The sequence below is a fragment of the Mesoplodon mirus genome (assembly GCF_964341445.2).
Source record: "Mesoplodon mirus genome assembly, chromosome: 4".
NCBI lineage: Eukaryota > Metazoa > Chordata > Mammalia > Artiodactyla > Ziphiidae > Mesoplodon > Mesoplodon mirus.
Window position 1 is genome coordinate 75,006,431 of NC_138979.1, and position 23,288 is coordinate 75,029,718.

Consider the following 23,288-nt stretch of genomic DNA (forward strand, 5'->3'; position numbering starts at 1 on the left):
ACTCAGGCCTGGTAATCAGTCAATGACCTACCGTGATTATGTATGTATTCACGATGTTTTTGTCAGCAGCCTCATTTGTCTTTCCCCAAGAACACCATGTTCTGAGAGTCATCTCTGTAGATCCCTTAGGTCATCTCTCTTACCCCAGGTTACAATTCCAGGGTGGCTGCTAATCACAGTAATTATACTCATCTTGCTCCTGATGCCTACAGGCTACCACCTGCCCTCTGCTAGGCCCATATCCAGTGGTTCTCACCAGTGTATCAGGGTGCTTGAACTAGTGCCAACAACATGACCTAGGAACTTTTTAGAAATGTACATTCCCCAGCCGCAAACCCAAACATGCTAAATCGAAACTCTGGCTTTTGACAAGCCCTCTGTTTGAGTTTAGTGCCCATTAAAGTTTGAGAACCACGGCTGCCTTAACCCCCCAGAGAGGCCCCCATCTACCACCACACCCTCCTCCTGCAGAAGAAGCCATCATGGAGCTTCTCAACAATGTCTCGTCCCCTCACCTGTGGGTGCCTTATCAAGTTGGTAGATGGCGTGTCCGCACAGCCTCCCAAGGAACATGGCCAGCCAGGTGGGTTTCTGTCTCATGCCCACTTTTGAATCTTTTGTTCCATTCCTCCATGGTTTGCCACAGTTCTGGTATCTCTACGTCATTTAATGTGGGCCAGCCCAGCAGCATACCCACAGTCACCCAGGGCTCTGTCACAGTAGAGTGACCCCACACCAGACAGACTCCCTGACCCAGCCCCTTCAGGACTCGTGCAGGCCTGCTACTCCAGCCACTGCTGGTAGCCAAGCTCTGTAGCATCTTCAGTGTGTAACTTCTGTCCATCCTGTGCAGACCCAGCACTTCCCCACTTGGTTTGCTAAGATTTCAACCTAAATATAGGTCTGGGGGTGGTGGTCAACCCCTAAAGGCAAGCATCATCCTGGAAGGTACCTGCCCTATTTGTGGCCTCTGCATGGTCTTCTTGCAGGAGGCAGGAAGGGGCTCTGTATTCCAACAGGGGGAGAAGGTCACTTCTACAGGCCCAGGGGAATCTGGAGGTCCAAGGTTCTCACCTGCAGTACCCAGATACCCCCGTCCCTAGTCTCTGAGTCCCACTCCTTCCCCAACAGGGACCTGAGTTTGACATAGGAGACTTGCCTGGTGTGAGAACTCAGCCTTCTCAGAAGTGCTGCCTCTCTTACCCTTAGAAAGTACCGTGCCTGGACTTCCGTTCTCTCTGCCTTGGAGAACAATCAAGTAGCTTCTCCTACCCTCACACTTTGCTTTATATTGCTGACGAGTAAGACTGAGACCAACATTTCTTTTCTTAAAGAATCAGGGGCAAATAGTCATCTGATTCCACATTTTTTCTAATTGCTGTTTCCTCCAGACCTCTCCAAAGTCCACGCCATTGTACAGTAGTGCATCCCCTTCTGCCTGTATCCTGTCCTAATTCATCAAGGAGGAAAGTCTTAGCAGTCACACATGACAGCATACTGGGAACTTCTCCTACCCCATCGAAAAATGAAGTTAAGAAAACAACTCCATTTACAATGGCACCAAAAAGAATAAAATACCGGGCTTCCCTGGTGGCGCAGTGGTTGAGAGTCTGCCTGCCGATGCAGGGACACAGGTTCGTGCCCCAGTCCGGGAGGATCCCACACGCTGTGGAGTGGCTAGGCCTGTGAGCCATGGCCGCTGAGCCTGTGCATCCGGAGCCTGTGCTCCGCAACATGAGAGGCCACAACAGTGAGAAGCCCGTGTACCGAAAAAAAAAAAAAAAAAAGAATAAAATACCTAGGACTAAAGTTAATGAAAGAAGGGTAAGACTTGCACCCTGAAAACTACAAAATATTATTGAAACAAGTTAAGGAAGACCTTAGTAAATGGAAAGACATCCCATGTTCATGGATTGGAAGATTTCATATTGTTAAGATGGCAACATACACACATAACCCCTGTGTACACACATATCTATATTTCTTTTTCTATCTACACACAAACATGGGTGCATATGAATGCCTCCAAATCCCATCCACAAGGTTCATTCTAGCCTCCCTTCTCCCTTTGCTTATCTGTAACTTCTTTCTCTGACAGTGAGAAGCCTGGGTCTCATTCTCTACAGTATATTCACTTATTTGTTCCACCCTAGTATACATGTAGTTTCTCGATAGTCTTTTTAAAGCCCAAGTCAGATCACTCCTCTGCTCAAAACATTCCCACATCTTCCCATTTCACTCAGAGTAAACCCTAGTCCTTGACCTCCTGTGGCCTCCAGGGCACTACCACATGTAGACCCGTAAGACGTATTGACCTCCTCTCCCTTGTGCTTCTGCTCCAAACACCTTGTTTCCTTGTTGCACCCCAGAGGCTGTGATGATGGGAGGGGATTAGACTGAAAACAGGGAAATAAGGGAACTTGTTGGGGATAGTACAACTATTCCATATCTTGATTTTGGGGGTGGTAACATGACTATATACATTTGTCAAAATTCCTTGAACTATACACTTAAAATTAGTGAATCTTGTTGAATGTCAAGTACCCCTCAATAAAGTTGATCTTTTTTTTAAAAAAGCCCTTTATACCAAGCAAGTATATCACTCTTTTGAAATGTTTGCTGTGTTTCTCAAATAGTTTTAAAAAAACATGTAACTGGTAAGATTTTCCATTCTTTCATCCACTTCTACCTAAAATCATGTCCCCTTTCCCCATGGTATGGTCCCTATGGTGAACACTGTTGGGTTTTAGCAGAGGATCCCATGTGATTGGTTGGATTTGGCTGTCTTTCTCTCCCCTCATATTGGGCAAAATTGTTATCCATCAGTGGCTTTCAAACTGTTTTGGTAGTGGCCACAATGAAAAGGACGTATAGTTTACACTGAACACATGTCCAAGTCACGGAAACAAAATTACTACAAATTATTACTTATCCCCTCAATATTTTAATCTTTTTTTTAATGCCAATTTGGATCTACAAATTTAATATTATGACTCATTAATGAGTCTTAACTAATAACACCAAAATTCTTCATCTAAATGATGCCATCTACAATTTTAATCAATAACACTGGCCTGGCATTCATCAACACGTGGGTTTTATAAGTGCGATGGACACGAACTGTAACTGACCTCTGCTGATCATCCCTCTGCCCCCACCTTCCTGAAGGTTCCTGGCCCATGTCTGGGAAATGCAGCCCTCAACCCTAGGCCACCCTTTCTCACCGCTTACAACCTCCTCAATAGTTAATTGCCGAGATCAACTCACAGGCGGGTAAATCAGTGGGCAAGGATGATTCTCCAAAACGAGCAGACATCAACTTACCAACTGTACTTCATTTTTTTCCCACTGAATTTGGGGGTTGTTTTGATGACACAGATAGTCAAGAAGCTGCTTTAAGGCAGTTGGCATGTGTGGCGGCGGTGAAGAGCGAGAGGAGGGGCATGGATGGGGGAGAAGAAGAAGAAGCTGCTTTATTTCTTGATTACAAAGCATCAGCTCCACCAGTAAAAACAGCAGTGGCAGCTAAGGCAAGTGGAGCTCTCAGAAAAACTGTCCTCCTTCCTGACAGTCCCAGAGTTTAATCGTCAGTAGCTAAGAAGTGATTCAGAGGCAAACCTTTGAATAATACTGCTGTGTCTGAACCTCAAAGAGTTAGATATGAAGGTAGCAGGGTCACATCATGGACTCTCAGCCTAAGTCCCCTATTCATCATGTTGTCAAAGATCTACTCCAAGGCCCAACTCAAATGTCCCCATATCCACACGCCTCCTACACGGTGCCTGTGGGAGTCGGCCACCCCACTCCCCACTCAAGAGTTCTCTTGAACTCTTGTGGCCATCAGTTGTAAGTCTCTGAGGAAATGTGCTGGGAAATGTCTTTCAGGGTACCCTGCTCTTCACCACACCTGTGATCTCCTGAGCAGGGACTCCAGTTGTATTCTTCACCCTGGAATCTCCACGCTGCCTGGCCCGGTCTTGCTTTTGGTAAGCACCTTGTACATAAAATAAGTAGCTGCTAAATTGAAATGTCCTAAAATATGGAAAGCCCACATACAAGTCTTGGTTTGATCTTGGCCAGCTCACCTCACCTCTCCGGGCTGCAGCTTCCTTGGCTGGAACTGAGAGGATCAGACTGTGTTACCTCTGGAGTCCTGTGGCAGCCAGCCTCCAAGGTGGCCCCAATGACCCCACCTCCTGTCATTCCCTCCCTCACTGTACCTGGGAGAGTGGGCATGACACTTGAGTTTGGGTTATAAAAGACACTGCAGCTTCCTTCTTTGTCGCTCTCTCTTTCCTTTGGATCACTTACTCTGGGGCAAGTCTGATGCCACGTCCTATGCAGCCCTTTGGAGAAGCCGAGGCAATGAGGAGCTCAAGTCTCAGGCCAACAGCCTTCAAGAAACAGCCATGTGGGTGAGCTTGGAAGTCATCCTTGAGATGATTGCAGCTTGACTGGACCTCATGAAAGAACTTGAGCCAGGACCACCCAGCTAAGCCACTCCCTAATGCCTGACCCTCCATAATGTGAGATAATAAATATTTGTTGATTTGAGATCATCTGTGACACAGACATAGATAACTAATACAGACCATTTCTGGCTCTAAAATCCTATAAGCCTAAAGTCCCTGAAATATATTTATCACTTTCAGGGAAAGCCTGATTTATAGCAATTGTCAGTCTTCCCCCTCCCACTCCCAGCCAGAATCCATAAAGAGAGAATACAAAATGTGTCAAAATATATTTTGGAGTAACGATATTTATTTTATTTGTGTTTGTAAGCGTTCCCAAAGCTTTCTTGATTTTGCTTCACTGAACCCTTTATTTCACAAATGAAGGCAGAAATACAGATAAATTAGGTGACTGGAATAATGCAAAGGTTCTTCACAACATTTGCATCTCTTCAGTGGTGAATAACAATGAGGTACAGGCTTGCTTGGTTTCGTTCCAGCTTCATCTTGAGAAATGTGTCATGAACAGTGGTGACACTGGCACATATATTCCCAGGCAGCTAAGTGCCCAGAGAAACCCCGGGGTGGGGGGCGGGTGGCTAAGACAGGGCAGCCAGCGACAAGAAGGGAGCCTGCAGTGTGCTAAGTCACCTCCAGAGAAGTAGCTAAAGGTTGGACAGAGGGACAGTGGGCAGTGGAGCTGCCACGTCAGCCTGGGTTAAGAAAAGACTTTTGCGAGGACAACAAATGACAGGAAGTGATTTTCTGTTTAAAATGAGACCCTGGTCCCATGATAAACAGGGGGACGGAAAGGAAATTAAGAGTGTGGAAGGTTCATAAAGGAGGATCGTGTCTCCTCTGGCCATGGGCATGAGCCTCGGTAGCCCCCCAGACGAAAACAAATAGCTAATGACCTCAGAAATCTGGGTGCAGTAATGAGTTTGGGAAGAGTGTAAAACGTGGCCAAGAGGGAAAGGAGAATACCTGACTCTGATACAGCACATAGAGAGGTCTGTTTTACTCATTCATGTATCTGTAGATTTAGTACCTCCTGGAGGAGATGATCAAAATACATTTATTGAAAGGACGCAAGTAAATGGGAAAATGAAATGAGGAAAAGAGGCATAGACGGGTGGGAGATGACCCTGGCAGGATAAAAGTGTGTTCCTCTGAAAGCATCTGCTTCACCAAACAGAATATCATGGCAGTATTTTCTTATTTGGGTAATACTGGGAATTAGAGAAACCCCATCTTGAACTTTTAATTGCCTTTTGGATCAAAGAGATCTAAATGGTCTTAACTGGATGGGAATTTTTGGACCTTTTGGTATTGCTACCAAATAAAGCTGGAGATTGGACCAAAAATAAGAGATGAGAGCCAGAGGGAGAAGCTGATGGGATGCTCAGCCTGTTGGTCAAATCTTTCAGGGGACTTAAGACCCCAACGGTGCTTTGACTGGGCTGCAAACCTACTATGGATTCAAGCAAATCTTGCTGCTTCACCAAGATCACCCAAGCAGATTGCTTCCTCCCATCAACACAACCCTTTCAAAATCATAGACCACTTGCAGCTGAACATATTTTTGCTCCTCTATATGAATTTTTCCTTTGTTAACGGAATAAAGACGTGTTTGGGAAATGAACGAATGGAAAAGCCTATCAAAATGGAAATACTAGGGAATGGAATTCTGAAAGATAAAGGAACTTGGGAATTTTCTAGTGTATTAAAGAGCAATTTCTCCCCCTTATATTTGCACACAGCATGACGATTAACTTTTCTGAAAGTGAGTCTCAGGATAGATGTGATAATAGATGTGAAAGTGTCTTGTATTCTGTAAACTGTTGTTGTATCGGTGATGGTAGCACAGTATTTTACTTATTCTCACAATGTGCCTGTCAGGAAGGGAGGAAGCAAATGTCATTGACATTTTGCAGCAAGATGACCAAGCCATGGAGTTTTTAACAGCTTGCTCAGTGTGATAGGATGGGTCAGAGTGATTCAATGGGTAATAAGTACCAGGTAATATCTTGGGTCCTAAATGTGCTTTTCCACTGGGACCTCTTGAGGTTTGGCACAGAGATCTCAGTGATGGGCAGCAGATCCAAAGAGAGTCAAGTCTTCATTTGCCAAGTTAATGGAGGGCCTTGGAGCAAAGATAACCCGAGATAACATAGATATCCAGAAGTAAGTCATGCTGAACTTTGTAAAGCAGGGCACAATGTTAGGAGGCCCGGGCAGACATGACTGTGGGGTCAGGTAGAGACCCGGTCATTATCTGGGGTTTGATTGGCCGTGAGGCACAAAGACTCAGGGTGGATCCGTGGGAAGGGAGAGGATAATACTTGCAGTAACAACCAAACTCCCCTTCCCCATTCCATCCGCTAGGCTTTCCATGGTGCTCAGGGAAGGGACGACTCCACAGAAAGTGAGGAAAAGCGAAGATTCAGGTGTTGGCCTTAGCTTTTCTAATGGTCTCAGGGGTTACAGAAGAAACCGTGGTGTAAGCAGCAGATCTGGGAGAACTCTCCAGGAGGAAGAACACAAGGTTTTGCCTTCCACCCTCAGCCCTCAGACTAGAAAAGATACCCCACACTCACTGCATTAGAAGAGTTGCTGAGAAAGCCAGGAGTAGGGTGGTGGTCCCCAAAGAAGGGCTTCTGTGCTCTAATCCCTTGGGCTCTGCCAGGGAGGTTGGGGCATCCAGAAGGACGGAGGACTGGTCTGGGAAAGTGACAAGATTCCAGAAGAAAAATATGACCATGCAGTGAATCTAGACAGAAATGCTCACAGGCAGTCTTGTATGTTTCCTGTATGTCTAAGGATGGCAGGAAGAAGAGAGAGAGAAAGAGAGCTTAACTTGAAGGGGTCAGGGAGGCAGTAGCATGTCCTGGGTCAGCCTGTGACAGAAGAGCAGACAAAAGCAAAGGTATCTTACCAAGCTCCCTGAAAGGGTCTCTCCCCATAGCGTCTTTCACCCAGGCTCACCTCCCCACATGAAACACCTTACCCCCAACACCTGGGCACCACGCAAGCCCCCTGAAATACAAGTGCAGTGCTAGAAAGACCCAAGGACCTCTCCAGATTGATGAGATTGCATATCTACCATGAAAAAGGCTCAGATGACTTTATAGAAAATTGAGGAAGTTACCCTTCCTGCACACCTGAGTTTGTAGATTATAGAGCTGAACCTGTGGCATTATGCCAGAGGATTAGGGAGCCCAGGAAATGGGCACAGCTCAACTCAGGGCTGTGGTTGCAAACTGGCCCCTCCAGTGATGATAAACGTCTATCTACTTTGTGCCTTGTTGATCCCCCTTTTTTTTCTTTTCCCCAATTTTGGCAGACATTGTGCTAATCCATCATGGACAGCCCTCTTCATGAGGCTCTGTCTGAATTCAGCAAAACAAAGTGTGATAATCAAGTGTGAGGTTGACCTTGTGTAAAGGGAAAGGAACAAGCTTACCAGTATTCGCCATTCCAGCCTTTCTCAAATCCCAGGAGTGAAAAGGTCTGAAAAACTGAGATGTGGAGACCTAAGCAAAAGGTCCAGTTACTCAAACACATGGGGAATTTTCTAGAGGGGCAAGAAAGAGCTCATATTGCTAAGCTAGGGGTCTGACCATCCCAGATACTTGGCCACTGGACAAAGGCAGTCCAAGATGGCTTCCAATTCCCACGGTCGGCACTGCCAGCCTGACAGGATATACTGGGAGTCATCTTCTTGGTGTCATGATGGGGGTGGGGTGGGGAGGGAGTGAGCCTATTGGTGGGGAGGGATCAGAACAGACAGAAGTGGGGAAGACGATCTGGCAGGGAGAGATACAAGGTGGCTTCCAGGACCTGGAGTCATTATGGGATTAAAAATATTATAGGATAATTTTTTAAAATGTACACTCCCACTAGAGATAGGTGAATCTTGGTTGTATTATGAAATACCAATGTTTAAAAACTGAAGTTGATTTACAATATTGTGTTACTTTTAGGTGTACAGCAATGCAATTCAGTTTTATATATATATTTTTCAGAATCTTTTCCATTAGAGGTTATTACAAGATATTGAATATAGTTCCCTGTGCTATACAATAAATCCTTGTTGTTTATCAGTTTTATACATAATGATGTGTAACTGTTAATCCTATACTCCTAATTTATCCCTCCCTCTTTCCCCTTTGGTAACCATAAGTTTGTTTTCTATATCTGTGAGTCTGTTTCTGTTTTGTAAATAGATCGTTTCTATTATTTTTTAGATTCCACATAAAAGTGATATCATATATATTTGTCTTTCTCTGTCTTCACTCAGTATGATAATCTCTAGGTCCATCCATGTTGCTCCAAGTGGCAATATTTCATTCTTTTTTATGGCTGAGTAATATTCCATTGTGTGTGTGTATATACATATATATATACACATATATGTATATATGTATATGTTTGTGTATATATATATATATATATATATACACCACATCTTCTTTATCCATTCATCCGTTGATGGACACTTAGGTTGCTTCCATGTCTTGACTATTGTAAATAGTGCTGTTATGAGCATTCAGGTGCATGTATCTTTTCGAATTAGAGTTTTTGTCTTAAGAAATACCAAGTTAGTTGATATCATTAAATCAACTAAATATCAGTTTTCAGGCAGCTATCTTCTCTTCTGAAAGGCATTGAATTTAGAAACACACTTATATGACAATGAGATAAAAGTCAGTACATTTGTCAAATTTCCAGCTCACTGCTTTAAAAAGACATATTCTAATAAATGAAAATACATTATGTGTAACTAACATTTCAGTTATAGAAAGCCAGGTGAAGATGCAGACAGAAGAAAATCCATGTGTAAAGCTGTTAGTTCTTCTGAGATGCTCCACCAATGCCATTCTTTAGGGACCATTGAAATAATACTAGCATGTGGCATCTCATTTGGATTTATCCAGCAATTTACCATGGAACAGAGGTCTTTGTTTATATCATATAACAGAATTGAGAGCAATTAAATCATTTCATTCAATTGTCCATCACTGCTAATAATTTACTTTACTTACAGTAAAGGAAGTCCATAAAAGAATGACCGGATTCTACTGCTGTTCATACTGTCACTCCTAGTACTTATAGTCAAGGGTGGAAAAGCCACCACCACCAACTCTGAGGACAGGGTGATGATCCAAAGAAGTCCTGTACATAGCTGGTGAACCAACGAAACATAGGATGTCCAGGAACTAAACCAAAAGGCACGGCAGCCTAGCAGGAAAACTCAAGCCTATAAATACCCAAGACATATGCCCCTGGGGCTGGCCTCTGTCTGCCTCCAGCTTGCCTGCCTTCATAAAGTGGCTTTAGTAGCTTGTGGATAGCAAAAGAAATACATTGCTCAATTTGGTTCTAAGTAAGTTTTGAGTTTCTGGAGTAGATTTTAGTTGAAATGTGGAAGAGCACAATCCTCACATTATCACAAAGTGAACACACCCCATTTCAGTATCAAGATTAAAAAAGAGAAGACAGGGGCTTCCCTGGTGGCGCAGTGGTTGAGAGTCCGCCTGCCGATGCAGGGGACACGGGTTCGTGCCCGGGTCCGGGAAGATCCCACATGCCGTGGAGCGGCTGGGCCCGTGAGCCATGGCCGCTGAGCCTGAGCGTCCAGAGCCTGTGCTCCGCAACGGGAGAGGCCACAGCAGTGAGAGGCCCACATACCGCAAAAAAAAAAAAAAAAAAAAAAAAAAAAAAGAGAAGACAGCCAGCACACAGAGCCTCCCTCATCTCCCCTCCCCTTAAAGCCGTAGACTGCTGTAGCCATTATAATGGAATCACACAATACACATTCTAATGTATCTGACTTCCTTCATTCAACACAACAGCCAAGAACTGGAAACAACCCAAATGCTCAGCAACAGAAATAATGAGTAAGTAAATTGTGATCTATTCATACAATGCAATACGACACAGCAACCAAAATGAGTGACCTGTTGCTACCTGCAGCAGCATGAATTATGTTCACAAAAATAAGGTTGAGTGAAAGAAGACAGACTCCAAAGAATATACAATCAAAACCAAACAAAACGAGCTATGGGGTTAGAAGTCAGAGCTGTGGTTCCCTTTGGTGATTATGAAAAATGTAATGTTCTGGGAGATTTTCAGTATTTTAAAATGTAGCCATTATAATGGTTTAGGGTTTAGGGTTAGGACTGAGAGTAACGTTAGGGTTTTACATTGCCCTGATTACTGATGAGGTTGAGCATTTTTGCATATCAGCTACTCTTTTGTGACATGTCTGTTCACATCATCTGCCCATTTTTCTGTACGGTTGTGTGTCTTTTGCTCATTGATTCTTTTTTTACATATTCCAGACACAAGTCCTCTCTTGTATCTGTGGTTATACCTCTCTGGTTATGTACTGCAAATCTCTTCTCCCACTCTGAGTCTTGCCTCTTCTTTTTCTTAATGGTGTCTCTTTAAAAATTGAGATATAATTCACGTTCCATAAAATATACCTACTTAAAGTATACAATTCAGCTATTGTTAGTATATTCACAAGGTTTTACATCCACTATCTAATTCCAGAACATTTTCATCAGCCCAAAAAGAAAGCCCATGCCCACTAGCTGTCACTTTGCATTCTCTCCTCCTATTCTTAGCAGTCACTAATCTACTTTTTGTCTCTGTAGATTTGCCTATTCTGAACACTTTGTAGAAATAGAATCATACAATATGTGTTCTTTTGTGTCTGAATTCTATCTCTTTGAATAACGTTTTCAAGGTTCATCTATGTTGTAGCATGTATCAATACTTCATTCCTTTCTGTGGCTGAATACTAACTATTCCTTTGTATGGATGTAACAAATTTTGCTTATCAATTAATCAGCTGATGGACATTTGAGTTGTTTCTACTTTTTGACTCTTACAAGTAATGCTGCTATGAACATTCATGTACAAGTTTTTGTGTGAACAAATGTTTTCATTTCTCTGGAATTTAAAGGTAGGAGTGGAATTGCTGAATTATATTGTAACTGGATGCTTAACTTTTTGAGGAATGGCCAAACTTCTCAAAAACAGTCTCACCATTTTACATTCTCATTAGCAACATACGAGGGTTCCAATTTCTCCACATCCTTGTCAACACTTGCTTATTGTCTGTCTTTTTGGCTATGTCATTAGAGGATGTGAAGTGGTAGCTCCTTGTGGTTTTGATTTGCATTTTCCTAATGACTAATGATGTTTAGCATCTTTTCATGTGCTTATTGTTCATTTGCATATCTTCTTTAAGAAATGTTTATTCAAATCCTTTGCACATTTTTAAACTGAGTTGTTTTTTCATTGTTGAGTGGTAAGAGTTATTTATATATTCTGGATACAAATCCCTTATCTCATGTATGATTTGCAAATATTTTCTCCTATTCTGTGGGCTATCTCCTCACTTTCTGGATAGCATCCTTTGAAACACAAATTTTTACAATTTTGGTGAAGTCTAATTTATCTGTTTTTTTCTTTGGTTGCTTGTGTTTTGGTGTCATATCTAGGAAAACATTGCCTAATCCAAGGTCATAAATGTGTGCACCTATGTTTTTCTCCTAAGAGTTTTATAGTTTTAGCTTTGGTCTATGATCCATTTTGAGTGATTTGGGGGGTATGGTGTGAGGCAGGTATCCAATTTCATTCCTTTGCACGTGGATACTCAGTTGTCCCCTCACTATTTGTTGAAAAGACTATGATTTCTTCCACTGAATTGTTTTGGAATCCTTGTCAAAATCAATTGACCAAAAACAAGTAAGGATTTATTTCTGGACTCAATTCTATTTCGTTGATCTATATGGCTATCCTTATGGAGTACCACATTGTCTTAATTGCTGTAGCTTTGTAGTAAGTTTTAAAATTAGGAAGTGTGCATCTTCCAACTTTGTTCTTTTTTTTCAAGATTGTTCAGGCTGGTCTGGGTCCCTTGCATTTCTATATCAAATTTTTGATCAGCTTATCAATTGCTGCAAAAAAAAAGCAGCTAGGATTTTGATAGGGATTGTGTTGAATTTGTTGATCAATTTGAGGAGTATTGCCATCTTAACAATATTAAGTATTTCAATCCATGAACATGGGATGTCTTTCCATTTATTTAGGTCTTCTTTAGCTTCTTTCAATGACATTTCATAGTTTTCAGTATACAAATCTTGCATCTCTTCTGTTAAATTTAATCCCAAGTATGTTATTCCCTGTGATGCTATTGTAAATGGAATTGTTTTCTTAATTTCACTTCTAGATTAGTCATTGCCAGTATATAGAAATACACTGAATTATATATGTTGATCTTATATCCTGTGGCCTTGCTGAACTCATTTATTATCTCTAGTAAGTTTCTTTGGTATAGATTCCTTAAGATTTTCTATATACAAGACCATGTCATCTGCAAAAAAGATAGTTTTACTTCTTCCTTTCCAATCTGGGTGCATTTTTATTTTACTATCTTCCTAATTTCCTTGGCTAGAACCTCCAGAACAATGTTGAATAGAAGTGGTGAGAGTAGACATTCTTGGCTTGTTCCTAAGCATAGCATTTCATCTTTAGGTCTTCTACATTAAGCATAATGTTAGCTGTAGGGTTTTCATAGATGCCCTTTAGCAGATTGAGGCAGTTCCCTTCTTTTCCAAATTTGTTGAGTATTTTTATTATGAAAGGTATTGCATTTTTTCAAGTGTTTTCTCTGCATCTATTGAGATGATCATGTTGTTTTATTTTTGAATCTATTAATATGGTATATTACATTGATTGAGTTTCCTATTTTGAACCAACAGTGTCCTTTGATGAACAGAAGTTCTTAATCTAAATATAGGTCAATTTATCAATTTTTTACTTTAGGTTTTATGTTTTTGTGTCCTGTATAAGAAATCTTTGCCTATCCCAAGATCATGAAGATACTCTCTTATATATCTTTTATATGCTTTGTTGTTTTACCTTTCACATTTAGATCCACAATCATCTCTAATTGATTTTTTGTGTAGACTATTTATAGAGATCAACATAAATTTTGCCCATACTGATTTCCAATTGACCCAGCACTATTTATTGAAAAGATCATCCTTTCCCATTGCTCTGATGACAAAAGTGTCAGTCTTGTCACAAATGGAGCATGTGTGTATACTTCTAGACTCTCTATTCTGTTTCATTGATCATTTGTCTAATCTGGCTCCAATGCCACATTGTCTTAATGATTGAGCTTTACAACAAGGCTTGATAATGCTATAGTGTAATCCTCTATTTTGTTCTTTTTCTTCAAGTTTAGCTTGGCTATTTTTGGTGCATTATATTGCTGTATAAATTTTACAGTCGACTTGTGAATTTACACACACACATAGACCTATACATGCACACACATGAAATCTCGAATTTTTATTGAGATTGCATTGAGTATGTAGATCAGTTTTGGAAAGAACTGACACTTTTAGAGAGATTGAGTATCCGTTTGAGTCCATCAGTAAGGAGTTTTTTAAGCCTTGTCTTTTCTATGATTATTTAATGAGAATAAGTAAAGATAGTTATAAAAATAACATTTTAAATAATTACTATATGCTGGATGTTTGGGCTAAGCGCTTTATGGGTATAATTTTATTATAAAAAATTTGCCAAAAAACTATGAGACCTCCCTGAAGAAAGCCATAACATTTTGTTAAAGACATAAGTACAATATTTGGATAAATGACGAGGCACACCATGTCCTTGGATGAGAAGAGTTAATCATCATTAAAGTGTCAGTGATTTTCAAAGAAATATTTACCTTAAGCTAATTCTAATCAGAATATCAATGGTGTTTTTCTAGAGCTAAACAAAAGCATTTTAGCACTTATATTTTTAAAATTCTAAATATTTTAGAATGTACAACAAAAAACTTTAATTTCAAAAAAGAATATTAAGGTAGGATTACCTTACCAGATATTACTTTCCAAAACGCAAATGTAATAATGTTTAAAAACTGTACGGCTTGGCTCACGAATAAGCTCACAGATCAGAAGACCAAAAAGTCAAAAAGATCTGGGTATATATTCAAATCTACTGCATGATAAAGAGCATTTTTGCTCCATACAGAGAAGATGGTTTATTTAATTAATGTTATTGGCATAATTGGTTATTGATCTGAAAAAAAATCTCAACCATGAATAAAATCATTGTGAATGGATTAAAACTTGAAACAAACAAACAAAAAACATAAAACAAAAAGTAATAGAATCAACTTAGGAGGAAATTTGCATAGCCTCAAGACTGGGGAGGAGAGAGGTACTTATGCAATACAGGGAATCTAGAATCCATAAAGGAAAAGACTGATAAGTTTGATTATAAAAAGTTAAAATGCAAAAACAAACTGGAGAAAGTATTTGCAACTTTCTTGACTGATAAGTGAATGTCCCTAATATACAAGGAGCTCCTGCTACTGATTTTTTTTAAAAGTTCAACCCAGTGGAAACATGAGCAAAGGGTATGACTGGCAATACAAAGAAGAGGAAATAAAAATGGCCAACAAAACCTCGAAAAGCTCTCCAGACTCTCTGTTAGACAGGGAACTTACAGCTTATATCAACATGATTGCATTTTTTCCCACCATTCATATTGGTAAGAATTTAAAGGCTTCAAAAGCACATTTAGTGCTTATGAAGGCATAGAGGAAACAGATCATCCTATACAATGCTTGTAGGAGGGTGAATTACTTCCTTTTGGTAAAGGAAGCTGACTGGCAGCATCAGTTAAAATGTCAAATATATCTCTTGAACCCAGCAGATCCACTTGGTGGATGTTAAACTTCAAAGTACGTATGATCACAGGTGGCCTCTTGGAGTTATTGAAGAATAAGTTAGATCTATTGTATGGATTATATGGAATGTCTAGAACATATTTAAGTTGAAAAAGCAAGTTGTAAAGTAATGTTATAGACTCTTAATAACATACATTTAAATAAAATTTATTATGCAGTAGGATCAGTTGTAAGTGATTCGCATGTATTTACTCATGGAACCATCAGGACCAGTGAGGCTGTGCCCCCATCAGTCCTGGTTTATTGATGTAGCACCAAAAGGTCACACAGCAGGTGTATGGTGGAGCTGGCATTGGAACCCAAGCCTCTAATTCATGTCTGTGTTTGTAACCTCTCTGGAATCCTGCATGTTGATCCTATTTTTAAAAATAATCCAATTTTAGAGAAAAAGAAAGAAAAAAGAAACCTGTATATATGAAATATTTTAAATGAAATGTGTGATACGAAATTACTGCAAGATGTTTTCCCACCTTTTAATGCATTCTTTCAGTCTCAAGGATCATTGTTCTCATTGGAATCGTCTTGGAAATTTAAGAATGCTGATGCCTGGGCCCCACTCCCAGACATTCTAATTGGTGTGGGGTGTAGCCTGTGCATCAGATTTTTACAGGCTCCTTGGGTGAATTTTAATGTGTAGCAAAGTCTGAGAACCACTGGCATGGGTAACTTAGGCTGATGCCCAGTTTTGGAATAGTTTGTCATGGGATTTGTGAAGCTATTTTTTGCAATTATCCTTTTAACCACTAGATGGGGTATTGTCCACATGACAGTAATTCAGCCACCAGGTTTCTGCAGAACTCTTTTTGGTAGGCGAAGTAGGAGGCATCCATGATGCCACCAGATATTCTGCAGGCTTTGGCCTCACACTGTATTATGTAGTTAGCATACATCTTTGTAAAGTTCTAGGAAGAAATTCTCATCACCTTTTAAGCCTGGCTTTCCCTCAAGTCAGAGAGGCACATCCCCTTAGTTTCTTCCTGTCTCTGTGTCTTCTCTTGGACGTGAATTACAGAAAGTCCTTCTTTGTGGAAAGGCCACACCCTCTGTTGTTTGGCTGCAAGGGTAAAATGGAATGACGCTCTTTGGAAATCTCCTAATTAAAAGTACGTAATTGACTGTGTAGTAAATAGCCAGGATGGCAATATTTAAACCCCACTTACAGATTCAGATTAGTGGTGGGAATAAATAGGACAATCAGGAGAAAACTGTTAAGAAGATTTTCATCCCCCAACACAGGTCTGATTTTTCCGGGAAACAAGTATCTCTGAGCTTAGTTTTTTTCCCTTTGATCTCAAAATAGACAACAACCTGCACATTTCTTGATCATGTACTTTTGATTCATTAAAGAGCCGTATGCTGATTTCCTGTAAGTGTTTAACTCATAATGATCAAGGGCAAAGTCAAGAAACATAATTTAAGGAAAAATTTGCAATAAAATTACCCTGAAAACTGAGTGTAATTACTGTAACAGTGTTTCCACTATTTGCACTTTTTCCCATTAGAATTTATAAATAATGTTCTTAGTGAATGTACCATTTACATGTTTCCCAGAACAAAGAACTCCAGCTCAACAAGGAGGGAGATGGTAGCTATATCCCAGAGCAGGAAATTAATGTGAAGGCCTTGAGATTTCTGTCATAGCTATTCATTTACAAAGCAGTCTATAAACTATGAGGCCCTGTGGACCATCCTACCAAAAATCTGTACCACAATCTATATTAATCAGGGTTCTCCAGAGAAACAGAACCAGTAGGGAATGTATTTATATAATTATATATATATAAATACGTGTGTGTGTGTATATTGGCAATTCCTTATAATAAATTTCTCCACAATATGGAAGCTGAGAAGTCCCAAGATCTGAGGTCAGCAAGCTGGAAGCCCAAGAGAACTGATGGTGTAAGTTCCAGTGCAAGTCCAAGTTCAAAGGCAGAAGATCGATGCCTCAGCTAGAAGACTGTGAGAGTGAATTCTCCCTTCCTCAGCCTTTTTCTTTTTTTTTCTATTAAGTAGTCAATGGATTGGATGGAAATCCAATAGCTTTCTCAAAGTGTGTTCACAGAATTTTAGTTCCTTGGAATAGCAATTAGACATTGTTCATACAGGCAATTTGGTATAAAAGAGTTCCAATGTCAAATAAGTTTGGAAAATCCTGGGCAAAATACTTAAACAGATTTCCTTTCTGCAGTCCTTCTCAAAGCCTTTAGTATGTCAATGTGCTTTGTGATTATCTAAGAATAGTTGATACTTTGTAAAGCTTTCCAAACTTATTTAACACAGTATCTTGTTTGGCATTAACACCTCTCCAAATACTGGAATAGTGCTTTATAAAGTAAGGCAGAGCAGAAACTATATTTTATCAGATTTTGTACCCCAGCCTCTAGCTCAGTGCCTGCCAGACAGAAGAGACCCAATAAATGTTTGAGGTCCTATTCTATGAAATGGTGAATGATGGATGAAAGTGTAGTAGAGTTATAGCCAAGCCATAAACAATTCTACACAAGGCTAGCCTGAGTCTATGGCAAGGACTTCCTAGCCCACTCCTAGAAGGCCAGAAAATCTGAAAAGGTTTTGAGGATGTTGGAGTCAGAGCTCTCGCCATTATGGAAGATGCCACAGGGAGAACAAGGTGAATTAGCTCTTTCTTAGTGAAGAGGATGCCGCCTATGACCTGCCCATACACCCTGTTCCTCCCAACTGCTGGCACCTGAATTTCTGTCTGAGGTTTTCTTCTGCTGCAAGAGCCAGCTTTGCTGTCCATTCAGCAGGCCCTGGGAGCAGCTCTCACCAATGGTCAGCTGCAGTTGGTGTATCAATACCCCAGCTCCCCACCCCCCAGATGGGCTAACTCAGTGGTGTGTTTCACCATTCCCAGAGCTCTCCACAGTGGCAACTTGATAATGCACTGGCCCCTCCCCATCCTTGCCTCACTTCCCACCCCCCTACCAGGATCCCAGGGATCACCTCTCACATGTGCTACTTGCTTCTGGGGGACCCCTAAAATGACAGTGCTCACCTTTCCATGGACTCTTTCCTGTCTTGACTCCACTTCAACTACAGGACCTCAGGACCCCTGGAAATTCCCCCTCAATTCGTTCTCAAAGGGGAACCTCCTGTTGGCTCACAGCCCCGTTGACCAGCTATAGTCATCCCAGTGTGTGTCCCAGTCATGCGTTCAGTTGGTATTAAGGAGAGACTCAAGGATGCACCCAGTCCTGCACCAGGCACTGGGGGGTGGGGGTGGGGGCGTACAAAGGTGAGAGAGACAGACTTGGAACCAGCCCTCAGGAAGATTCCAGGCTTTTAGGGAAGACGAGCACAAATCACATTAACACACAAATCACACAACGATAATCTTTAAGAAGTGCTGAAAAGTAAAACCACAGGGTGCTGTGAAGGAGAAAAACAGGAGGGCCTAATCCAGCCGCAGGTGTGAGAGAGGCTTCCCAGCGGAACTGAACTTCTTGTTGAGATACGGAGGATCAATAGGAACTGGGTAGGTCTTGGGGGGGTGGGGGGGTGGGAAAGACAGATCCAGGCAGAGGGAACAGCATATGCAAAGGCCCTGAGAGGAGTGTGCTCCTTTCCATGCCAATAGTCCTGATAGGTGGTCCTCCCAGGGTTCCCAAAGCCATCAATCCCATCCAAGGGGCAGGAGCAGAAGAAGGACCAGAAAAGCCCCCCTTCCTAACTCTGTGCTAAACTTTGTTCTCTGGGGCCCCACAGAGGCTCATGGATGTCTCCCCTGCAGATTGAGGAGTCCACCAGTTCCTCTCTCTGCACGAGAGTTGCACTCCCCAGGCCCCTTAGAGATAGGCTTGCTTTGGCCAATGAAATGTGAGCAGGAATGATAAAGTCCATTTCCTAGAGGCGGCCTTTATGAGCCAAGGCACAATTGCTGTGCTCTTTCCCCTCTGCCATGGCAACTGGCAGTGTTCCAGACGGGTCAGCTCTGTCTGTCTAGGATGACTGTGACACATCAGCTGACCCTCAATAATCATGTATCATAAGCTAGAAATAAACCTTTGTTGCTTTAAGCCACTGAGATTTGAGGGTTCCTACTGTGGCATGGTCCAGCCAACCCTGACAGATAAACTTGTAAAAACCTCTCTGGGGAAGACAAGCAGAGCACACACAGGCAGGGTATCACAGTTGTTACTGCACCATCCCTGGGGCCCACTGGCTTGCATTTGAATCCTGGCTGTGCTATGTTCTTGCTGAGAGACACGGAGCAAGTTGCTCAAGCTCTTTATGCCTCTGTTTCTTCACCTATAAAATAGTAATAATTGTATTTACTGCATATTCTTGAGAGAATTATATAAGTTCATTCATGTAAAGAGCTTGGAAAATTGCCAGGCACAGAGTAAGTGCTCAATAAATATTAGCTTTAATATTAATTTTTCTTAAAAAAACAAAAAAGAGTTGGATGCCACAGGTGACCTAAATTCTCCCTTAGGACAAATATTACCCAATGGGAACCTTGCTCGCATCAGGCCTCCAGGAGAGGCAACCTTCTATATGCAAATCCAAATGTCTCCAGGGAGCCAGCAGTGTCATCAACGTGTTAGCTCTTTTTTTTCACATTTGATAGGTGCCCAGGTACCTAGAAAAACTCGAGTCTGCTGTAATAAAAACAATGATGCAAATGCAGTGACAAGCAACAGCTGATGTTCAGCTTCTGTGCTGGGGGGCCATGGGTAACATGGGTACTGTTCGGGCAGAGGAGCCCGGAAGAAGTCATGCCCCATCCAAAGGGACAGCTGGGGCCACCTGCAAATGCAGGGGCAGTGATGCTAGATTTTCAGAGTTGTTTCTTTAAATAGGAGATTCAGCTTTTAAAATGTGAAGTTGTTTCTTTTTAAAACACTGTGCAGGGCAAACACATCATATTAGAAAGTTGGATGCAGTCTGTGGTTTGCATCTCCTGTTTTCAAGACCCTGCTCATGCAAGGGGCAGATGTTCAAACATTTGCATCACTAAATGTTTGAGTGGTTGTTTAAATGGCTTTTCCAGAACCTAGGTAACACCTTCCCAAAGATCCATTTAGGCCTCCACCTCCCGCAGACATAAAATCACTCCCATTTTTGAAATGGCAATATTTTCAGGCTCCACCACTGTCTCAGAGTTGCACAGACTGCCGTCCCTGTCTTAGTCTGAGCTCAAACCAACGTGAGCAATGTCGATGCAAAGACTCGGCAGTATTGGGAGAAGCAGCTCCTCCAGGCTCCTGGCCTCAACACGGGGGCTGAACTGGAGAGGTGACGGTGCAAACAGGTCCTGTATCCCCACCAGCTCCATGAGCCTCCCAGGGCCAATATTTGGAAGGCTTAAGCTTTTGAGGCAACTTTGAGGAAGTGGTCCCGGTTGCAGCCCTGGAGCAATGCTGCGTGACATCCATTTGTTCCTTTGGAATCTGTCCATGTCCCCCCCACCTCCCAATCAACGGTCAGCAAACAGCAGGTGTGTGCACTCTTGGGGGAGCAAGTGTGGGAGGTCTTCCCTCTCCCTCATGATGGAGAAAGATATCGGAGAGTTGAGGAAGCCACCACCCCACCCCCACCTCTTGTCTGTTACCCTTGGTCTGGGGCGACTGTGATTTCACATCAGCTGCAGTAAAGCAGGGGGATCCTTCAAAACTGTTACCGGCGACTTCCAAGTTGACACCAGGCAGATCACTGAAATTTTATTTTTTGATGATTCAGTCTCTTATCTGTAACGTAGGTGTAATAATAGCATCTTCAGAGAGTCACGTGTCACGTAACTCATTAGCATTTCTAAAACCCGTTGAGCTTCTTAGGGGGAGAGAAGGTTTACCCCTCTGCATTACTCCATACTATCCCGTACGTGAATGTCTCCATTTTCTGGTAACAGAATGGGAAAAATGCTTTTGAGAAACATGATTTAAAATACTTCACGATGATGCATTAATACTTCACACGACTGTCAATGTTTCTCACTGCAATTTATCTTTCCATGTAGGTTTCTCCAAACAGAGCTGGCAGATTTTTTATCTCCCCAATCCGACCTCAATTCCAATTCCAACCTTTGTCTGATTTCTTGCATGTGGTCTAAACACATAGCCCCACACAAACGTGGGAACAAATTGGTTTTTAATCATGTAGAAGAGGGAGAGCAGGGTGTCTTCACTGGGTAGTGAAATGTGGAGAGCCTAACATTCTGGAAGAACAAAAAACCTTTCTAGAGACATTTTTTACCGGAGTCATACTCATTAATATTAAAAGACATTTGCTGCCACTTTAAGAGATGAAGCTTTGTAACATGTCTGTAACTAGTGCAGAACAAATTAATTTATTTCAGGTGGGTTCCTAGCAGCAGCTGGGGGAAGCTTTTGGTTACACCTCCATCCTTCCAGCAGATATACTGGGACTGACTCTTTCTTCTGTGGGAACTTGAAGGCATGGCAAGGGCTCATTATCCCCAAGGAGAAAGGAGCCAGGTATTCTCCCATCTCTTCCAGGCACCCACTGGAGCAAAAGACATGGGCTTTAAGCACAAGATGAGGATCTGGTTATTTCTATATTCTTTTGTTACTCTCCAAATATTCTTGGCCCTGCATTTACAAGAATGGATGTACTGGGGGGCAAGGGACGTGGGAGTTAGGTATGGGGTCCATCCACACGTGCTTGCCAGCCCCTGGTGGCCAAGAGCACAGAGGTGGGCCTGAGCCAGCAGCGGTCAAGAGACCAGCCAACTCTGGTCAACTGTCCTTCAATAGGTCATGGGAACTGGCTACTGGGGCTCCCCAAACATTGACAAATGAAAACACAGCAGTCCAGTGGCTAACCCAGTTCTGATCAGTCAGATGTTCCCTCTGACTGGTTGGTGCCTGTGCCTTTCAGGTTATTCAATATTTTGAAAGTTACCCCTGCCCATGGGCATGGAAGAAGCTAATAGGTCCCAGTCATCCATGTGCATGAGCTCATTAACCTTCACACAGTTTCACTCTGTAGAAACTGTTAGTATGCCCCATTTCACAGGTGAGGAAACTGAGGCTCCAATTATGTCATTTGAGATCATTTAGTCAACCAGCTAGAGAGGGAGGATTCTCCTCTGTGAGGCAAGATTCCAGGCTGAGTCGCTCATCTTTGTGCTCCCAGATCTGGCACAGAGTAAGTGCTCAGTAAATATCTCCTAGATGAATGAACAAAAGAGTAAGCTCTCAGAGCAAAGCAGGCTGGCAGGGGAGCCAAGCTCACATAGCACCTTGCCCTTTGCTAAGAAAGATATATCTCCTTCCCTACCATGGCCTCTATTCAAGCTCTGTTCACCCCTGAGGCTCCAGCAGCTCCAGCAGCCCTGCCACAGGGGTGTGTGGCATCAGCTCTATCCTCACTGGCTGTGTGCCCTTGACCAAGTCTCTGAGTCTCAACTTCCTCATCTGTAAAATGGGACAAATAATATAGCTTACTGTGCAGATTGGATGAGCCCAGATCTCTGTGGGGTTTAGCATGGTGATCCTGTTACAATAACAGGGCAACTGCAGGAAATATCTTTCAGAATGTTTGTAGGGGGTTCTATGCTAGTCTCTCTACTTTTGAGTATTTGGAAATTTTATAATATTTTTTAAATAAAGGGACCTTTACAGGTACCTCAATAATGCATTAGGACTTGTTTCTAAGGGAAAAGGAGGTGGAAGCCCCACTAGGGCTCTGGCAGGTCTGCAAGGGATGGAGAGGGCAGTGCGGGGAGTGACGCAGAAAAGCCAATATTTCCTCCCTGTGTGCAGGAGGTTTATCAAGTTCTCAGCAAACAGAAGATCTGCCTTGAGGTTCCAAGCTGAATCCACTAAACCAACAATGAAAGCCCCATTGTTGAGAATCCTGAAAAGCCAAGAGTTTGATAATGAGAATGTCCTCATTCACCTCTTATCTTTCCTGGATTCATGCTCATTCTTCCCTTCCCACCAACTTACCCAAGCTATTGCTCTTAGACTTCTCCTCTCAGCAACCTGCAGGGTCTGCTGCCATCACCTTTGTGCAGGCATAACCTTTTCCTTGGTTCTTTCTTTTTGACCCCAAATATTTAACCC